This window comes from Mytilus californianus, unplaced genomic scaffold, assembly GCF_021869535.1.
Source record: "Mytilus californianus isolate M0D057914Y unplaced genomic scaffold, xbMytCali1.0.p SCAF_2, whole genome shotgun sequence".
NCBI lineage: Eukaryota > Metazoa > Mollusca > Bivalvia > Mytilida > Mytilidae > Mytilus > Mytilus californianus.
Genome location: NW_026262668.1, coordinates 119,161,524 through 119,184,390, shown reverse-complemented (window position 1 = coordinate 119,184,390; position 22,867 = coordinate 119,161,524).

Here is a 22,867-nt window from a genome sequence, read left to right as displayed (position 1 = left end):
ATAAGTTTCACACGACGAATAATTGTAGACTTCACAACACGTAAAGACAACACTCTGGACCTAATACTAACCTCTCATCTGGCATTTAAAGTACGATGCAAACCATAACCATCAAAAAGAAACAGTGACCATGATATCGTCCTACTAGATTTGGCATGCCAAAGCCAGTGAGAAGGAAACTATATCTATGGAAGAAAGCAGAAATACACACAAATTGAAATAAGACTGCCCTTTTCAACGCAACTTTCATAAACACCATAGATAGAAATGTTGAAGCCATTTGGCAAGTGTTCAAAAAAACCTATCCAAAACACTATAGACAAGACAGTACCAACTACAACTGAAATGAGCAAAGGAAGACACATACATCTATAGATAAACACCACCATTAGACGGGGAAAAATCAGAAACTGAAATCCCACAAGAAGGCCAGGAAAAAAAGAAAAGAAAAGAGACATGGATAGACATAAGAGACTCAAACAAGAGGCACAGTGGGAAGTCACGCAAGCTCACAAAAATATATGGAAGAAGTAAGCACCAAATATAAAGACAACTAAAATACATTTGGTCATATATAAAGAGCAAAGTTCAAGAATGGACAGGAGTAGCATTATTAAAGAACATATTGTAAATTCTACTAAGCGATAATAAGAGAAAAGCTGAGATACTCAATGAACAATTCCAGTCAGTATTTACAAAGGAAAACCTAAATAGCTTTCTCAATAAAGAAAAAAGTCCATATTCCACCTTGGATGATATCCAAATTAGCATTTGAGTGCACAAACTACTAAAAAACCTCAGACCACACAAAGCTACTGATTCATACTCAATTCCATCCTCCATACTAATCAAAGAGCATGATCGCTCTGAGCAATAAGATCGCCATTGTTTTTATTGATATTTCATTAAACAAGGAATTATTTGAACTGGAATAATTTTGATTTCTGGAAAGTTGATTTTATGATGAAAACTAACCCAGTCAAGGACGGTTAGACATACATGTATGGCTAAAGGGGGGGATTAGTTAGTTCATACTGAAATATCATTGAAAGTATCCCTGAATCTTGAATAACCCCCCTTAGTTGTGTTTAAGTTTTCATCATACATATTTTTTAATCAATTTTCCAGAATTCAAAATTATTCCAGATTCAAATAATTCCTTGTTATTTGTATATTTTCTCATATATGACACAACTACACATGTATTCACTATATAATTATTCTTTCTCAAATATAACACATCTACACATGAATTTGCTATCTAATTCAATATACATGTAATTATAGTTTTTGAACACAAAAACTGCTTGCAACCTCTTGTACAGTGCATATTTATAAATAAACAATGTAAAATCATTGTTTTTAAATTTTGCCCTATATCATTTTGCCTCATTCCTGAAAATTCAAACGCAATCATTTCAAAAATAATTCTTCTGAATGTTCTTATCAATATCACATACTCAGTGTCAAATATTCATTTGTACAAGCCTAAAATAACAGGTCAATCTGTTCTTTCTTTGACTTTAGGGGTCATATGACCAACAAAGTTAACAGCCCAAGAAGTAATAAAAAACTACAGAAATTTAAATGACGTAGAGTATGAGATCAAGAGTATAAATTTTTACCATGTAAGAAAGCTTTTGGGAAAATGGTCTTTTGAGTTACACCTAGTATTATTTATAACCTTAAAACAAATATACGGGTCAACTTTCACATTATCCATGATGTGTTCACCTGAATTGTTCACGGAAAGACATTTTAAAGGGATTACGATTCTCTAAGAATTTGTGTCATAAATTACATATCTTCTGGTTTTATTTTTGTTATTCACTGCTGATGAACCTTTTTTTAAAAATCTTTCTCAAACTATTGAGGGGTAAAAAAAAGATTACCTGCAACGATACTGACCGTTGATATATGTTGATACATTAAAACTCATATGTGATAATTGAAAAGAAATATTTTGATTCAAGCGCCACTGTCCCCACTGATGAAACATATACTATCTAAATATACTGTCCCCACTGATGAGACATATACTATCTAAATAAACTGTCCCCACTAATGAGACATATACTTTCTAAATATATTGTCCCCACTGATGAGACATATACTATCTAAATATATTGTTCCCTCTGATGAGACATATACAATCTAAATATACTGTCCCCACTGATGAGAAGTATACTATCTAAATATTAATGCAAACAAATAACTCAGTAAAATGTGAAAATTTTAACATTTAAAAAAAATAATTCCAAAATTTTGCTCTGAATATTGTTGATCTATGTGACGAACTTCGTTATGTGATTTTTGTTTTATTAATTATTTGCTTTTTATTCATAAATTGTAATTCATGAAATGGAGCTCACTATCTTATAATCATGGCTTATAATGGTATGTATAAATTGCACCCTGATTGACACCTCACTCATTCATTTACGCGCCAGGTAAATCATGTGACAGGTAGCACATGGTTTTTTTATACAGGTAAAGTGGTTATAGGCAGATCACACCTAGATTTTGATGTGAACAGACGTTTAGTCTGCTGCAGTTCAGTAATATATTTGGTGATACCTCAGAATTGTCAGTTCAGGACATGGAGTTTCACAGGACAATATAATGAATTTGCTCAGGTAAGAACATTTATTTATAATTTTGACGGTGTTATCATTTACTTGTCATATTGGCATATTTAGGTGTAATACCACCAAATCATAGTACGTCACATCCGGTTGCATACGAAAATAGGTCGAAAAAAAATATTCCCTTGAATTTGACAGTTGTAGGTAATTGATCCTACATTTCATTGCAGTAAAACATTTCTGAGTCATAAACATATATCTTGGGTATTTCAAAGCACCATTATTTCTTTATTTGGGGTTTCTATAGAATATTTTGGAAACTTGAGGTTACATGGTTACTAAAGCTTGTACACAGGTTAAAAAAGGGGGAAAATTTGATTGGTTAACTTCCAGTGATGGTTATTTTCTTATATGCAATGAAATGTTATGTGAAATTTTTTTTATAGTACTGGACAGGATAAAACTTTACTCATGCCAAGTATTTCTTTATTTGAAACAAAGATAAATTCTGCACAATTTTTTGAAAAGTGCAAATTTAACAAAGACTAATAGGGGAAAATCAATGGTGGTATTACACCTAATATGGGAAGCTGTACATGCACCTTTGACCTTGTGAGTACTCTCATGTGTTAAAATTTCTTGCTATTTAAGTGAAATATTACAAATAATGAAATATTCTGAGTGGATTGAGTCTCCAAAATACATTTTATGAGAAAATTTCCTTGAAATAGGACTTTACCATGAATATTAGTTGACAGAACAAGCCATACTTAGAGTCTTGGGGAGCTTTTTCTCCTTATTTCTGATATTCTGCTATACTAGAAAATTTTTCCTAAGAAATACTTTAATAAATATATAGTTTTAAGTAAATGAAATTATTTTTAAAGCAGTAACAACAAATTATTCACCAAAAGAGAAGTTTTTTATGTCCCTCTCTGGAATGCGGCGTAAATTTAAGTTTTACGCAAGGACTTATTGAAACCTCCTTGGAGACAGTAAACTTTTATACGGATAGTTCAAGCAGCTTGAATACTTCAATTAATCATTTATAATAACATTCCTATCATAAATGAGTGAAAGTTACCCCAAAATTTTTATTTATTGGCCTAAAAAATAGAAATTTTGAGGAAATGAGAGGTATAAATGGACCAAAAGAGACTTGATAAGGAAGAATAAGAGGTCCATTAGTAGTATTTATCATCCTAAAGTCATCTTTTGTATCATATTCAACTGTTTGTAGGCAGATGAGATAAATATTTGATCATTTATTGGTCCACACTATATTCTATCATGATGCGGCTTGGTTTGAATTTTTCGAAGAAATTTTGCTCGAATCGCTGTAGATGTCGTCTTACATTATACTAGATTTTTCTCAAACTATTGAACTGATTATGACAAAACTTGACAGGAATGCTTGAAATAACCAGTATTACAAAGGAAAAAAGTCACATTCAGTTTATTCAACAAAAAAGTCTTCTTTAGGTGTAATACCACCAAATCATAGTACGTCACATCCGGTTGCATACGAAAATAGGTCGAAAAAAAATATTCCCTTGAATTTGACAGTTGTAGGTAATTGATCCTACATTTCATTGCAGTAAAACATTTCTGAGTCATAAACATATATCTTGGGTATTTCAAAGCACCATTATTTCTTTATTTGGGGTTTCTATAGAATATTTTGGAAACTTGAGGTTACATGGTTACTAAAGCTTGTACACAGGTTAAAAAAGGGGGAAAATTTGATTGGTTAACTTCCAGTGATGGTTATTTTCTTATATGCAATGAAATGTTATGTGAAATTTTTTTTATAGTACTGGACAGGATAAAACTTTACTCATGCCAAGTATTTCTTTATTTGAAACAAAGATAAATTCTGCACAATTTTTTGAAAAGTGCAAATTTAACAAAGACTAATAGGGGAAAATCAATGGTGGTATTACACCTCAAACAGACCCAGAGACTATTCATCACGTGGCGGTCGATTTATGGTGTGATATCTTGTTTCCACTTGATTATAAATTTTATTTGGGGTTCAATTATTTGTTTCAGGGGTTTGTCCATGCAGTTTTATGCTCAGTTTTGAAGCGGCAGTATTTAAATGGTCAGACAACGTACGTCCCATTTATTGACACAGATCTTTCCAAATACCAGTTACGAGGTTTAGCTTAACGTATCATACAACGGCCAGTATTTATGTTATGTGGCAGAAATTATGTATTTTGCGTATACAGAAGTTGGTGTTAGCTTTACCGGAAGTTGGTGTTTGATTTACCGGAAGTTGATGTAAATTGTTTGGTAGTTCCGTTTAATTTGAGAAACCGGAAGATATAGGTAAAATATAAATTGCCAGATTTATTATAGCGTAAATGCTATTTATATTCATGTTTTGAATTATGTTTAAAGGTTGTTCATTGAAATGTGATGATGATTTCAACTGGTATTGTCATATCAATAGAAAGCTGTGCAATTAGTGCAATATTTAATGAAGTGAAAACATAGTGAGCCACACATCTTATTGATGTTACAAGTGTTATACAAGTCAATATTAAATCAGTGAAAATTTAATAAAATGAAAGTTTAGATTAATTCAGCCTTAAAGTACTTGATGTTCCAAGCAACTTCCTAGATCTTGACCGCAAACAGAGTATGGTAGTAGCTGTGATGAGACATTTTGCTGATTTGTTTTGATTTTTACAACTAACATTTTAGTTGAGTGTATTATGTTTGAATTGTGTCTTTTGTTTGTTTGTAATCATACTTTCATTTGCATGTCCATTTATTCGTGTTCATTTGCATGTTGTAATTGTGTTTAGTTTTGTTTGATTTTGTTCAGTTTAGTTTTAGTAAAATATCATTTTTACTTTTGTTTCTGTGAATGTTGGCCAATTGACAATCCGATTATCCTACGTCTTTACAATGGTGGCAGCGGTGGGATTGTCACAGGTCCAACATTTATAGAGTTTATTTGATATGAAGGTATAACCAGAAATTGTTTATTTATTTGTGAGACTTTATTTCTGGTAACCTAACTCTGAGATATTTGTATATCTTAAGTATCATTATCAGATTAAGTTGAACAAAATGACGTCAGGAAAGTTGCCAGAGTGGATGGCAGACATGATTGATAAAGGTGAATCATCATCTACTTGTTTAGATTTGTATAAAGAGATGCAAGTTGCAGAAAGAGCTGAGAGAGCAGCTGAACGAGATATGAGAAAAGCAGAGATGGACAATAGTTATAGACTAAGAGAGTTGGAATTGAGAGAGAAAGAGTTAGCACAGGGAGGTAAAAAAAGTTTTAAAACTTCAGAAGCTATCAAAACTAAGTAACCTAAATTTTCTGAAGGTCAAGATCCGGATGTATTTTTGAGATCTTTTGAAAAACTTGTTAACTTCATAAAATTCAAAAGAGTGAATGGTCACTCAGAATTATTCGCCTTCTTTGTGGTAAAGCTCTTGAGGTATATTCCAGGTTGAGTGATGAGGATGATAGGTTATATGACAAAATTAAGACAGTCATTTTGGTCAGGTATGAGTTAACTTCTGAGGCATATCGGGGTAAGTTCAGGAATTCGGCTCATTTTATCGGGGAGTCTTTCAAGGAATTATCTGTTCGGATAGAGGGTTTTTTTAAGACATTGGTGTGCCAGAGAAGGGATTGATGGTAGTTTTGAGAAGCTGTATGATCTGATGGTCAGGGATCAGTTGACAGTAAGTAGTGATAAGGATTTAAGGTTGTGGATTCAGGAGCATAAACCCCCGGATTTTAAGTTTTTAGTAGATTTAACCGAAGCTTATCAAACAGCACACAAGAATGTAGGTAAAGGTAATGATAAAGGACAGTCTAACAGTGATTTTTAGAAGAAACAACAGAGTAAATAGAACGGAAACAATCAAGGTCAGTACAAACGTGAAACCAGGACTTGTTTTGTGTGTAACTGCAAAGGACATATTGCTCCAGATTGTGCTTTAAGGAATAAACCACAGTTTAAAGTAGGCGACCACACACAAGGTAAACTAGGATTATGTTTAGATAAGCCAGGACAGATAGAACCATGTAGTACAGTTGACGAATACGCAACTGGCATAATAATTCGGTTACCAGGGGTGTCTTGTGACGAGAAGAAGACAAACAAAGTACCAGGATAAGATATTGTTGAAGGTAAGGTAAACAATAAACCAATTTCAGTGTTAAGGGACACAGGATGTTCAACTGTTTTTGTTAACCAAAAATTTGTTGACTCAGATAAGTTTACAGGTAAGTGTAGAGATATTTGTCTTGCAGATGGTTCGACACGTGAATGCAAGGTAGTAAGGATTGATATTAACACTCCTTTTGTTTCAGGTACTGTTTTAGCTCTAGTTTTGGATATTCCTTTCGCAGAGCTCATCATAGGGAACTATATACCTACTAGTGTTAATGACACTGCTGTAGTTATTGCCAGTGATGATTCTGTTGATTTTTCAGTTTTAGATCAGTTTTAGATCCATCTTCGGAGCCATGTCAAGCAGTGCAGACATAAGCCCAGAAGATTAAACAGTCGGAAGGGGAGATTAGAATTGAGAAGAATACAGAGAAGTATAGTGATGATTTACCTTTAATAGAACCTTTTCAAATTACTAATTCTGACTCTAATTTTCAGATTTGTACTAGACAGGAACTGATTGATGCACAGAAGTCTGATCATACTTTAGATACTATTAGATCTTATATTACAGATGATTCGGATGAACAGTTTTATTTTACAATAAGATCTGATATTCTTTACGGGATATTTAGGACACAGTCAAGGCAGGCAATTAGTCAAATTGTTGTCCCTCAGAAGTTTAGGAAGACAGTTTTGACCTTAGGTCATGATATTCCTTGAGCAGGTCATTTGGGTATCACTAAAACCAGGTGTAGGATTATGCAGCATTTCTATTGGCCTAGAATATTTGGTGATATTGCTCAGTATTGTAGATCATGTCCAGAGTGTCAGAGAGGGGTTCAGAAAGGTAGAGTTTCTAAAACTGCACTTATCAGTATACCTCCTATGGACGAACCATTTCAGCGTATAGCGATAGATTTTGTAGGTTCACTTCCTTTAACTGAAAATAAAAATAGATATGTTTTAATTTGTATCGACTATGCAACCAGGTATCCAGAAGCATTCCCTTTTGGCTAACCAGGAAGCAGAAACAGTTGCTGATACCTTAATCCAGTTATTTTAAAGAGTTGGTGTTGCAAAAGAATTGTTGTCAGATCAAGGTTCGAATTTCATGTCAGACCTTATGGTTCAGGTATGTAAATTATTGTCAGTTCATAAAATGTGCACAACACCGTATCATCCTGCTGCAAACGGCCTTGCAGAAAATTTCAATGGAACACTAAAAAAGATGTTCAAAATCTACGCTCGAAAGTATCCAAACACATGGGACAAATACATACCGTATCTCTTGTTTGCCTATAGAGAAGTTCCGAATGAAACTACAGGTTTCTCGCCATTTGAGTTGCTCTACGGTCGACATGTACGTGGACCTCTTGCCATCTTAAAAGAAGAGTGGGAAGAACCAACAGATAGTGATAATTCTGTACTGAGTTACGTTCTTGAAACTAGAAAAAATCTTCAAAAAATGACTGATTTAGCTAGACAGAACGAGAAAGAAGCTAAACGAAAACAGAAAACATATTACGACAAGAAGTCAAGAACAAGGAATCTAGAAGTAGGACAAAAGGTTTTGGTATTACTTCCAACACAAACATCTAAGTTGCTTGCTAGTTGTAAAGGTCCGTACATCATCACAGACAAGATCAGCCCGGTAGACTACAAGATTAAAATGAAAGGTACTACAGAAAAGATTTTTCATATTAATATGTTGAAACTTTGGTATGACAGGCCTGATGATCTTGAAAAAAGCAAAACTGAAGTACTTGCTTGTTTAGATATCATTTCAAGTCTAAGTAGTACTGATGATGAAGTAGATGTTGTTGTGCCACGATTATTTACAGTATTCTTTTAATAATAACCTTCATTCATTGCTTTTCATTTGTATTTCCCGGTGTATATTTTCCGCGAAACTAGGTCATACATATTTTCACTTTTGTACACTTGCTTGTTATGCGGAATGATTTTCTATAGTTACAACATAATTACCTTATTCAGAAGTTATTAATGCATCCTATTTTATCCATAGTTATCCTTTTATAATGTTAGAATTATCCAAAATCATACTTGTCAAGTTAAAGGCCATTTTGGTTTACTTTCACAATTGTGTACACGCGTACTATTTTTAGGTGTATTGATTAACTTGATCTTTCAAACGTTTAGAGAAAAGTATAGTCAGTTTCAAATTATAGCCGCTGGCGAACAGCTGAGTTTCAGACAGTGACCCAGAATTATTTATTCAGGTATTTTGGCACACACTGCAATTCTATTTAATTGATTTATTAATAACTATTGTTAATGATATTAGCTTTTAATAAAGCTGCTTTTATTTATTTAAACAAATCTTATTTCTTGATTATCCAAAGTTTGGACTTCAAAACAGTTTTATTACTTTGACTTTAATTGATATTTGTATAATATCTGCCAAACCATTTACAATAACGGTTGGCGTTTCAATTGGTGGCAGCGGTAAAAACATCATTTAAAAAAAAAAAAAAGAGGAAGGAAAAAAGTAATACATAAAAAAAAAAAAAAAACAACATACAAATCAGCTTATATTGAAACTCAAAGTGTGGTTTTCATATAAAATTATTGAACACCAAGAGTTATTGAAATTCAAGGTGTATTTTTCCATATAAAATACTGAACACCAAGAATTATTGAAATTCAAGGTGCATTTTTCCATATAAATTATTGAACACCAAGAGTTGTTGAAATTCAAGGTGTATTTTTCCATATAAAATATTGAACACCAAGAGTTATTGAAATTCAAGGTGTATTTTTCCATATAAAATATTGAACACCAAGAATTATTGAAATTCAAGGTGTATTTTTCCATATAAATTATTGAACACCAAGAGTTATTGAAATTCAAGGTGTATTTTTTCCTTATAAATTATTGAGCACCAAGAGTTATTGAAATTCAAGGTGTATTTTTTCCTTATAAACTATTGAGCACCAAGAGTTATTGAAATTCAAGGTGTATTTTTTCCTTATAAATTATTGAACACCAAGAGTTATTGAAATTCAAGGTGTATTTTTTCCTTATAAATTATTGAGCTCCAAGAGTTATTGAAATTCAAGGTGTATTTTTTCCTTATAAACTATAGAACACCAAGAGTTATTGAAACTCAAGGTGTATAATTCCATATAAAATAATTGAACACTAAGAGTTACTGAAACACAAAGTGTATTTTTCTAAAAATATTTTAATAACATTAAAGGTAACTGAAATTAAGTATTAATTCAGTCTGGTATATTAAATATGAATTTAAGACACAGACAATTACCACTTCCAATGTTTTTAAATAATAGAGGGGGAGGGTCCCCAAGAGCTCCCTTATATAGTGTTAATTCCAATTTTTCGGACTTAACAAGAGAAAATGAGACACAATTTGTTTCAAATAGTGGGTTATCAAATATGCCAAGTTTACATGGTTCTTCAAGTCAACTTACCTTGCCTGCTTTAACCAGTAATAATTCATTAAATGAACCGGGGGTGTCAATGATAAGAGGCAGTGCACAGAGCATTAATGTTCCTGTACAGAGTGCACTGAGCACAACTGTACAACATCAGAGTGCACCAAGCACATATATTCAAACTCAAGGTGCACCTAGCACATGTATTTCATCACAAAGTGCATTGAGCACTGGTCATTATACCCAAAGTGCACTGAGCACTGGTCATTATATCCAAAGTGCACTGAGTACTGGTCCTTATACCCAAAGTGCACTGAGCACTGGTCCATATACACAAAGTGCACTGAGCACTGGTCCATATAACCAAAGTGCACAGAGCATTGGTTCATATACCCAAAGTGCAACAAGCACATTTGTTCAAAACAGTAGCGCTTCAAACACTTATGCAAAAGTACAAGGTGTACCAAGTACATGGTCCTTTTCCACGGGAGGAATAAGCACATCTTATGCATCTAATCCATTTCATGATCAGACAAAGACGGCTAATATACCACAAATTACATCATTCAGTGACACCAGTTTCAACAGACCAATCAGCCATAATAATGGTGATGACCAACAAGAAGTATTTAAATTGAGAGAGAAAATAAGGGAAATTGAAAATGAAAGAGATTATTACAGACAGCAGAATAACCAACCAGATAATACAAGACAGCAAAATTTTCAATCAGGAAATACAAGACAGCAGAATATCCAACCAGATAATGCAAGACAGCAAAATTTTCAAATTGAAAATGAAAGAGATTATTACAGACAGCAGAATAACCAACCAGATAATATAAGACAGCAAAATTTTCAATCAGAGAATACAGGACAGCAAAATTTTCAACCAAATTATACTAGACAGCAAAACAACCAAATGAGATACAGAACAGACTCCACATCTAGCATGCAAGATAGTTATCACTCAAGACTACCATTCTACAATGGAAGAAGTGACTGGAGTACATTTCAGATGCAATTTGAAATAATTGCTGAAAGAAATAATTGGGACCCAAGACGTCAAGCTGAGGAAATATTACTGGTGCTTAAAGATGAAGCTGCAAAATTTGCATCAGAGCTACCGTATGAAACAAGGAGCTCGTTTCGACTTTTATCCAAAGATATGGAAAGAAGATTTGGAGATAACAACCTGCCTGAAACCTACAGAAAAGAGTTGCAATTTACCAGAAAAAATTCCAAGGAGTCAGTAAATGAATATGCTGCTCGCATTCAGACAATGGTCAGGAAGGCATATCCAGGCATGGATAATCAACTATTCAACAATATTTCAATTGAACATATGTTAAATGGATTAAATGATCAAAGTATTGCCTATGATGTATTGACAAAAAGACCTAAAACTATGGAGGAAACAATCAATCTTGTAGCATGGCATACTACATGCAAAAAATGGATTGAGAAGCAAAACTCAAATAAGGCAAATTGAAATTGAAGAAGAAGAAACGTCTTTTGATGCTGATCAGTCTGATGACATAGAAGTGAGACGAGTTGGAGGTAAACGATTTGTGACAGAGGAGCGTCTTAATCAGTTTGGTAGAGAGATGAAAGAAAGTATCACGACTGAAGTAACCAAGTCTATTGAGAACATAATGAACACAAGACTACCAACATCAAATACATACCAGCCTAAGAAGAATTTTAACAGTTAAAATTCAAGATGGCATAACAAGGACAAAAACCAGAAGCAAAACAACACAAGATGCTATGCATGTAATGAAAAAGGACATTATGCAAGGTCATGTCCTAACCAGAAACAGACACAAGGACAGGTTTCAGACAGAAATCCGTTAAACTAAAACGGGCTGAGACTAATGGCCAAGTGTCAGCCCACAATTGCAAAATTAAAACAGACTTAGTAGATATAAACCAGACAAATGAGGATCAAGTAGATAGAAACATTGAATGTGTGTTTCTTGGTAAGGGGATTGAAAATCAAATGGTGAACTCTGCCAGTAAGAAAGAAAGTACAGATTTTGTTGCTGAGCCTATACCGGAGGACCAAGGTCTCTCTTTAAATGGTGATAGTGGTCAGGATACAGGTGCTGAAAAGGACGTGATATTTAACAATAAAGAGGAAATTGTAATTGATCGCGTAACAGCAGCCAGTATTAAGGTACCAATGGAAGTCAGTAATCAAAAAATAAAAGCTGTAATTGATACTGGAGCAGAAGTTACTGTTTTAAATGAAGACATATTTTTCCGCCTTCCAAAAACAAGCAGATCAAAGTTGAAACCAGCACTGAAAAAACTAGTTGTTGCCGAAGCAGGGAAGCAATTGGGAACAAAAGGTATAGCAGCAGTGACGTTAACACTTGGAGACTCAAAGTTTGTCTGGGATGTATATGTAGCAACAATTGGTGATGATTTGTTGCTAGGCTGTGATGTCCTTGATGAAATGGATATAACAGTAAACTCTAGAAAAGGAATTCAACTGAATGGAAAATGGATTGAGTGTGAAGTTAACCGCAAGTCAGACATGATAGCAAGAGTGGTTTTAACTGAAAATGTAACCGTTCCAGCCAATTCTGAGATGATATTATTTGGTGGGAGTGATAATACTGATGCTATAGATACCAGATATACCATGCTTCAACCAGTGGTTGAGGATAATCGGAAAATTATGGTTGCACAAATCCTTGTTGACCCTTTTGAAAAAATCATCCCCGTTAGACTGGTCAATATGGAGGACCACCCTGTACAGTTGAAAAGAAATTATTTAATAGGAGAGTTACATCCAGTTACAAATATTACACAGTTTGATGACATCCAAAACAGTACAAAACCTTTGGACGATAATACCAAGAATATCTGCAAGTTGCACAATTTGAAGATGAATATGAGCCTTACAGATGAACCAGTAGGTATTCCTGATGACTGGAATAGTACCATTCGGAAATGTAAAGCAGAAAATTCCTTGGAGATGGATGATAAATGCAGAAATGAGGCCAAAATTCCTGCATTACCAGATCATCTTAAGGATTTATTTGAAAGAAGTAGTAAAAACATAGCAAATGAAGAGACCAAACGAAAGCTTTCAGATATGCTCCTCAAGAACAGCAAGGCATTTGCTGGTTCTAAAACTGATGTTGGAACATGTTCCTTTATAAAGCATAGAATAGACACAGCTGGTGCAGCACCAGTAAGACAGCCACTTAGAAGGACACCAATAGGATTTGAGAATGAAGAATTTGAGAACTTACAAGATCAACTTAAGACGGGAGTTATCAAACCATCAAAATCAGCATGGGCTTCACCTGTAGTACTTGTTCGGAAGAAAGACAACTCTGTGCGCTGGTGTGTGGATTTTCGCAGAGTCAACGATCTTACAATTAAAGATGCCTACCCAATTCCTCGCATAGATATGTGCCTTGATTGTCTAGCGTCAGCGTCCATATTTTCATGTCTCGATCTTCAAAGTGGTTATTGGCAGTTACTGGTAGAAGAATCAGACCAACCAAAGACTGCATTTATTACCAAGTATGGCCTGTATGAATATACAAAGATGCCTTTTGGACTCTGCAATGCCCCAAGCACTTTCCAGAGATGCATGGAGTTGATATTTAGAGGACTTCAATGGCAAACACTCCTGATATATCTCGATGACATTATAATTTTTAGTTCTGATGAAGAAGAACATCTTAAAAGACTAGATGAAGTTTTTTCAAGACTTATAAATGCAGGGCTCAAGCTTAAACCATCTAAATGTGATCTGTTAAGAGAAGAAATATTATACCTAGGCCATGTGGTAGGAAAAGAGGGAATAAAGCCAAATCCAAAGATAGTACAGTCCGTACATAGCTGGAAAGTTCCATCAACAGCAAAAGAGATTCAACAATTCCTTGGTCTATGTAATTATTACAGGCAGTATATATTCAAATTTAGTGACATTGCAGCTCCACTCAGTCATCTTACCAGAAAAGATGTACTTTTTAAATGGACACATCCCTGTAAAGAATCTTTTGAAAAATTGAAAAACGCACTGACAACATCACCAATATTGGCATACCCACAATCAGACGGAATGTTTATATTGGACACAGATGCATCTAATATAGGTATTGGCGCTGTGCTGTCTCAAATCCAAGAAAACAAAGAAAAGGTTATATCATATGCATCAAAGAAGCTAGACAGGGTACAACAGAGGTATAGTGTCACAAGACGAAAACTACTTGCAGTTGTCACATTTATACAGCAATTTCGGCACTATTTGCTTGGATTTGATGCAGCTCCACTCAGTCATCTTACCAGAAAAGATGTACTTTTTAAATGGACACATCCCTGTAAAGAATCTTTTGAAAAATTGAAAAACGCACTGACAACATCACCAATATTGGCATACCCACAATCAGACGGAATGTTTATATTGGACACAGATGCATCTAATATAGGTATTGGCGCTGTGCTGTCTCAAATCCAAGAAAACAAAGAAAAGGTTATATCATATGCATCAAAGAAGCTAGACAGGGTACAACAGAGGTATAGTGTCACAAGACGAGAACTACTTGCAGTTGTCACATTTATACAGCAATTTCGGCACTATTTGCTTGGAAGAAAATTTTTGCTGAGAACAGACCATGGATCATTAAGATGGATATTTGCATTTAAAGACCCTCAGGGACAGTTAGCACGATGGATTGAAAGTCTTAGTCAATACAATTTTGACATTCAACACCGTCCAGGTACAAAACATTTGAATGCTGATGCAATGTCTAGAAATTCTAATGAAAATGATCTTTGTATACATTTGAAAGAGGGAAATCTTGATTCCAGTTGCACTGAATGTATTGAATGGAAACAAGAATGGTCAGAATTTAGAAAAAAGGTTGATAATGTAAAGAATTTAACTGATAAACCTATGATAAGGAATGTAACACAGTCAAGCCATAGTCATTGTTCCAGTTGGCTAACTAAATACACAGAAAAAGAGATGAGTACATTCCAGAAAGAAGACCCAGATTACAGTTTTTTACATAAATGGATGGATGAAGAAGAAACACCAGATAGAGATAAATGTGCCAGTTTCAGCCCAGCAGTAAGACATTATTGGCTGAATTGGAGTAATATTGTCCGTATTGGTGGAGTAATATACCAAAAATGGAGAGAAGTTAAAAGTGAACAAGATCACTTACAACTTCTAGTACCAGCTGTTATAAAGAAAGAAATAATAATGAGCTGTCACGATACTGCATATTCTGGTCATTTTGGTATTAAGAAATCAGTCCAGAAAATGAAAAATTATTTTACATGGTATCAAATGACAAAAGACGTCAGAATACACATAGAAAATTGTGTAATTTGTACTAAAAGAAAAAGTAGAAAATCAAAAGCTGGGTTGGTTGATTATAGAGTGGGTTACCCTTTAGACAGAGTTAGTATTGATGTAATTGGACCTTTACCACAAACACAGAGGAGAAATAAATATTTATTGGTAATAGGAGATAATTTCACCCGTTGGATGGAAGTTTATCCTTTGCCACATCAAAAGGCTGATATTGTGGCACATAAGTTTGTAATGGAATTTATAACGAGATTTGGAATACCACTAGAACTGCACAGTGACCAAGGCAGCAATTTCCAGAGTGAATTGTTTAACGCTGTCTGTAGCATATTAGAAATAACAAAGACCCGGACAACACCTTACCATCCTGCCTCAAATGGGCTTATTGAGAGGTTTAATCGTACCCTGGCAGGAATGATAAAAAGTTTCATCAACAAGAATGCTACAGACTGGGATGTAAACATCAATCTACTACTGGCAGCTTATCGTAGTACACCACATCCTGCTACAGGCTTCTCACCTAATTTTTTAATGCTAGGTCGAGAAATAAGTATTCCAATAAAATTGATATATCCACTGCCAGACCAGAAATATGAAGGGCAAAATGAGTATGCTCTAGATCTTCAAGATAGATTACAAGATATGTATCATATTGCCAGGAAACATCTCAAGACCAATGCAGAACGACTTAAAAAGAATCATGACACTAGACTGACAAAACATATATATAAAAAGGGAGATCTTGTATATAAATTTGACAAAACTATAAAACAAAAATTTAAATCCCCATGGCTTGGTCCCTATTTTATTTCAAAAGTTTTGAGCACAGTGGTCTATGAAATCTGTTTTAAATCTAGAAATGAAGTTGTTCATATAGATAAATTAAAACCGTATGTAGGTGAAATACCAGACTGGGTTAATAGAAAACTCAATCAATTAGAATAAATGTTATGTTAAGAGTAAACATACACATTTTATACATGTATTTATTTATTCCTGTATAAAAATAATATTTTAGACTTGTTAATTTTATAAAGTATTAAGTATTGATTAATTTTATTCTTACAGAATTATGGTACTGTTTCAATGTTCGAAGTGTCCTTTCCGAGGAAATACGAAAAACACAATTCAACATTTTATAATTAAACATGCTTCGGTTGACCGAGTCCCATTTGTATGCAAAACCTGTAACTTTAAAACAATTTCCCATGCTAAATGGCAAAGACATTTAAAGGATCTTAAAAAACCTCATGTTAACAAAGAACATATTTGTATGAAAAGTATTAATCCTTATGTGGTGATTGTGGGTGAAGACATTACAGAATTTGAATCAACATGTATAAATGACAAAATATTTATACAAGAAGAAGAGGAGATTGAAATTGTGGAAGTAAATATTGACCCCAAAGATGAACAAATTTTGGAATTAGAGAATAAATTGGTAGAAATGAAATCAACACATGAAAATCAACTTAAAGACTTAGAAGAAAAGCATACATTTGAGTGCCTTCGATTTGGGAATTTTATAGAGAGACTGGAAAAGAGGAAGACAGATCTTAAAGAAGAAGTGAGAAAACTCCAAAATAGATTAACCGAGACTCAACCCAAATCCTCTAAGAAGATCAGAAGTTCTGTTTGTGTCATTGAATCAAGAAAATAGAAAGAACTTTTTAATTATATTGAACTTTTTAAAATGAATGAGACTTATTGTGATATATACATGTATATTGTTTTACTGTTATATATGTATGCTTCTTATGTTGAAATTTGAATATATATTCATTTTATTTCATGTCAATTCTAGGGACAGAATTCTTTTTTCTTTGAGAGGAGCAGTGTTGTGCCACGATTATTTACAGTATTCTTTTAATAATAACCTTCATTCATTGCTTTTCATTTGTATTTCCCGGTGTATATTTTCCGCGAAACTAGGTCATACATATTTTCACTTTTGTACACTTGCTTGTTATGCGGAATGATTTTCTATAGTTACAACATAATTACCTTATTCAGAAGTTATTAATGCATCCTATTTTATCCATAGTTATCCTTTTATAATGTTAGAATTATCCAAAATCATACTTGTCAAGTTAAAGGCCATTTTGGTTTACTTTCACAATTGTGTACACGCGTACTATTTTTAGGTGTATTGATTAACTTGATCTTTCAAACGTTTAGAGAAAAGTATAGTCAGTTTCAAATTATAGCCGCTGGCGAACAGCTGAGTTTCAGACAGTGACCCAGAATTATTTATTCAGGTATTTTGGCACACACTGCAATTCTATTTAATTGATTTATTAATAACTATTGTTAATGATATTAGCTTTTAATAAAGCTGCTTTTATTTATTTAAACAAATCTTATTTCTTGATTATCCAAAGTTTGGACTTCAAAACAGTTTTATTACTTTGACTTTAATTGATATTTGTATAATATCTGCCAAACCATTTACAATAACGGTTGGCGTTTCAGATGTTGCCTTTAATGCAAAGGTTGTACCCGTCATTGAGGCTAAAGAAACTATTGATGACGCCACAATTTCTGAAGAGTTGTCTGTTGAACAAAAACAACAACTTGGTCAATTATTGTTTGAATATTCTGATATTTTCAGTGATGTTCCACAAGTTACTGATGTAATTCAGCATAAGTCAAGACCAAGACAGATGAGCCAGTTTACAAAAAACCCTACCCTTTGCCATATGCACTTAGAAACCAAGTCAAGGTAGAAGTTGAAAAGATGATAAAGTCTGGTATTATTGAACCGTCCAATAGTCCCTACGCAGCACCAGTGGTTCAAGTAAAGAAGAAGGATTCCAGTATTCGATTTTGCGTGGATTACCGTTCTTTAAATCACGTGACTTTTTTCGATCCTATAATGATGCAACGTATGGACGAGATCTTGAACAAGGTAAGTAGGTCACGTTATATAAGTAACATTGATTTGACCAAGGGTTATTGGCAGGTCCCGCTTGACGCCGACGCCAGGCGGAAGAGTGCATTTGTCACGCCATTCGGTCATTTTCAGATCACCGTTATGTCATTTGGAATGGTTAACGCAGGAGCCACTTTTGTCCGTCTCATGCAGAATGTTTTGTGTGGTCATGAGGACTATGCAGATTCATTTATTGATGACGTAGGCATTTTTAGTGACAGTTGGTCATTTCACCTTGAACACTAACGAATTGTGTTTCAGTTACTCAGAGAAGCAAAATTGACCGCAAGACCAAGCAAGTGCTCATTCGGTTTTTCTGAACTTGAGTTTTTGGGCCATATTGCGGGAAATGGCACTATAAAACCAGTACAAGACAAGGTTTCGGCTATCAGAGAGTTTCCGGTGCCTACAACAAAGAAAAATGTCAGATCGTTCCTAGGTTTAATAGGATTCTACAGGAAATTTATTCCTAAATTTGTTATGATATCGTTACCATTGACAGATCTTACTAAGAAAAATGTACCTAACAAGGTCAAATGGTTCGATATACACCAGAAGTCTTTTGATGCATTAAAGCATGAAATTTGTAAAATTCAGTTTTGAGGAGCCCTGACTTAAATAGAAAATTTATTTTACAGACAAATGCTTCTCAGTTTGGTATCGGTGCTGTTTTGGTGCAGGAATTTGCAGATGGAAGACATCCAGTGATTTTTATCAGTAAGAAGCTGAGTGGTGCAGAATGTAACTATGAAGTCATCGAAAAGGAATGTTATGCTATTGTGTGGGCGGTAAAGACATTGAGGGTATATTTAGAAGCTGGTGAATTTACTATTTTCAGTGACCATGCACCTTTGCAGTGGCTTTACAGGATGAAAACCAGCAACCAGCGTTTACTTCGCTGGAGTTTATTTTACAGGAGTTTAAAATGTCACATACTGTAATATTGACATATCTTAACCGGATACGAACCGGACTTTATTGTTATGTATTATGATACTCTCCTGTATAGAAGGTGAATAAGTATAGTTTGTTATTGTCAACATGTCTTCGTACTTATTGAACATCTTGTCAGCATGAACCATTGCCCATCATAAAGAAAATAAGCCATCCGTAGATGGAAGCAATCTTAAAAGTTGCATGAACAATCCAGCTACCTAATTTATCACAATTATGGATGCACTATCAGGGTCACATCCCAAAATGGACTGGGAGGCAACAGACCTAGTGACCGCTTGGAAATCTTTCCAACAACATACAGAATTTTGGTTCGCGGGACCTCTAGCTAAAACTGCCGAATCACAAAAATGAAACTATCTAATGATATGGATCGGAAACAAAGGTAGGGACATTTATTCAACCTGGGATCTCTCGGAAGAAGACAAAATGAAACTTGATGTGTACTATCAGAACTTTGAAAAACACGTCCGCCCTAAATCAAACAAAATCTATTCACGATACAAATTTTTAAGCCGTGTACATAAAGACATTGACACTTTCGAAGAATACCTCACCAACCTTAAAATATTGGTAAAAGATTGTGGCTATGTAACGCCAGAAGAAATGGTCCGGGATGCTATTGTTTTTGGAACTAAAGACCACAAAGTTCGTGAAAAATGCATCACCGATTGAAGGGTCTTAACTAACGTTAGAAAAAGCTATCAATTTCGCACGAACATATGAACTTTCTAAAGCACAATTAAAATCTATGGAAAGCGAAGATAAAACCATCAACATGTTGAACAAACAAGGATCAAGATCAAACAATTTTACATCAGGTAAAAAGTATGGCAAGCAATACACACCTCAAAGAGGACCACCTCAAAATAACAAGGGGCAATCACCCAATTTCGCAAACAAATGCAAAAACTGTGGAGGTAAACATGAGCGTAGAAAATGTCCTGCATTTGGGAAACAGTGCAACAAGTGCCACAAATATAACCACTTTGCGTCCGTATGTCTGTCATCAAACAAATCAACAAAGAAAATGCACACTTTAGACATATGCAGTGAATCTGATGATGATGAACTTTTTGTTGCTACAATTGATGATTCAGAATTGAATACCGATGAATGGACCGAATTAATCAACGTCAACGACGTACCAGTAAACTTTCAGCTAGACACAGGTGCAAAGTGCAACGTACTTTCCCTACACAAACTGAAAACCATTTGCTAGCATCCTATCATCACAAAACAAGTTTCACCATTCCGTTCATACTCAGGACACATCATTGACACTGTTGGAGTAATCAATCTTAGGTGTAGTTATAAATGCCAGAATCAAGCCGTGAAATTTCACATTGTAGATCGTAATGTACAATCCGTCATAGGTGCCAAAACATGCGAAGTGATGAAACTCCTAAAGCGCATACATTCAATCACTTAGAACAGCAATCTGCAAGAAACGACAAAACCATTTTTACCAGAAAAACTGGAACAACAATATGGAGATTTGTTCACAGGCCTAGGGTGTCTACCAGGAACACATAAGATACTTATCAACAAAACTGTAGCACCAGTTGTAAACGCACCGCGTAAGATACCCATAGCTATCAAAGACAAAGTTAAAGCTGAACTTGACCGTATGGAGGACATTGGTGTAATCTTCAAACAGCAAGAACCTACACAATGGGTTAACTCAATGGTAACTGTAATTAAACCAAACGGCAAAATTCGAATCTGCATTGATCCACGTGATCTAAACAAGGCCATATTACGTGAACATTATCCGTTAAAAACCGTAGAAGAAGTAATCTCGCAAATGCCGAATGCTAAAGTTTTTAGTAAACTGGATGCCACCAGTGGATTTTGGCATATTCAACTAGACGAACCTAGCTCAAAGCTGTGCACATTTAATACACCATTTGAACGCTATAGATTTGCTCGTTTACCTTTTGGAATAAATTCAGCATCGGAAGTATTCCAGAAAATTGTGCCTGAAATGGTATCCGACATAGAAGGAGCAGAACCGATAATCGACGACATTCTTATTTGGGGATCAGACCAAAAGGAACATGATATGCGTCTCAAACAAGTTCTAGACAGAGCGCGAGAATACAACTTGAAACTAAGTGCCGGAAAATTCAAAATCAGCAAACCGGAAGTGACATACGTTGGACACCGTCTAACAAATGAAGGCGTGAAACCGGACCCAGAAAAAATCCGTGCAGTCAATAAAATGTCAAAACCGGAGTGCGTCAAGGATCTGCAAACCTTCATGGGTTTTATTCAATATCTTGGCAAGTTTATGCCAAATATGTCAACAGTCAGTGCACCGTTAAGAACACTCCTAGAAAAAAACACTGTATGGCACTGGGATGAAATACAAGAAAATAGCTTTCAAAAGTTGAAAGAAATGGCAACAAATGCACCACTGCTTCAATACTACGATCCGAACAAACCGCTTAGACTCAGTGTTGATGCTAGTTCAAAAGGACTTGGAGCTGTACTGACACAAAGTCAGAAACCAGTTGCGTATGCCTCACGTGCTCTTACTCAAACACAACAACGATATCCGCAGATCGAGAAAGAAACTCTGGCAATTGTTTATGGATGTAATAAATTCCATGAGTATGTATATGGCTGCCGAGTTCAAATAGAGACAGACCATAAACCGCTCCAATCAATCTTCCTGAAACCGCTCCACCAAACACCGCCTAGATTACAGAGACTATTAATTGCATTAGAAAAGTATGATCTTAAAGTTGATTACAAACCGGGTAAAGATATGTATCTAGCAGATCATCTCATTAGATCGTTCCTAAAGGAAACAAAGGAAGTATTAGTACCTGACTAACACGTGAATGACATTCATTTGATATCACACATGCCAATTGCACCAGAAATGTATGCTAAATTTCAGAAGGAAACTGCAAATGATGAGCACCTTCAGGAATTACAAGATGTCATATTTAGTGGATGGCCAAATGAAAAATCTGAACTTTTACACTCTTTGAGGCCATATTGGACTTTCCGTGATGAACTATCAGTCATCGATGGACTATTGTACAAGTCAAACAAAGCAATTGTACCAAAAGCGCTACAAAATGAAATGTTGGACAAAATACACGAATCACATCTTGGGATCGTAAAGTGCAAAAGCCGTGCACGTGATGTACTTTTCTGGATCGGCATGGGACAAGACATCGAGGATAAAGTTAAATCTTTTGAACTTTGCGCTCAACATCAGTCTCTAAATGCAAAGAAACCGATGTTAATGCCGGAAATACCAGAGCGACCCTGGTCAAGACTTGCTGCCGACTTATTTGAATATCAAAAACAACACTATCTACTAGTAGTTGACTACTACTCAAAATGGCCAGAAGTTATGAAACTGGACAATGAAACTAGCAAAAACACTATTGATTATTTAAAAGGACTAATGTCAAGATTTGGATATATTGACGAATTAGTTTCTGACAATGGTTCTCAGTTTTCTTCA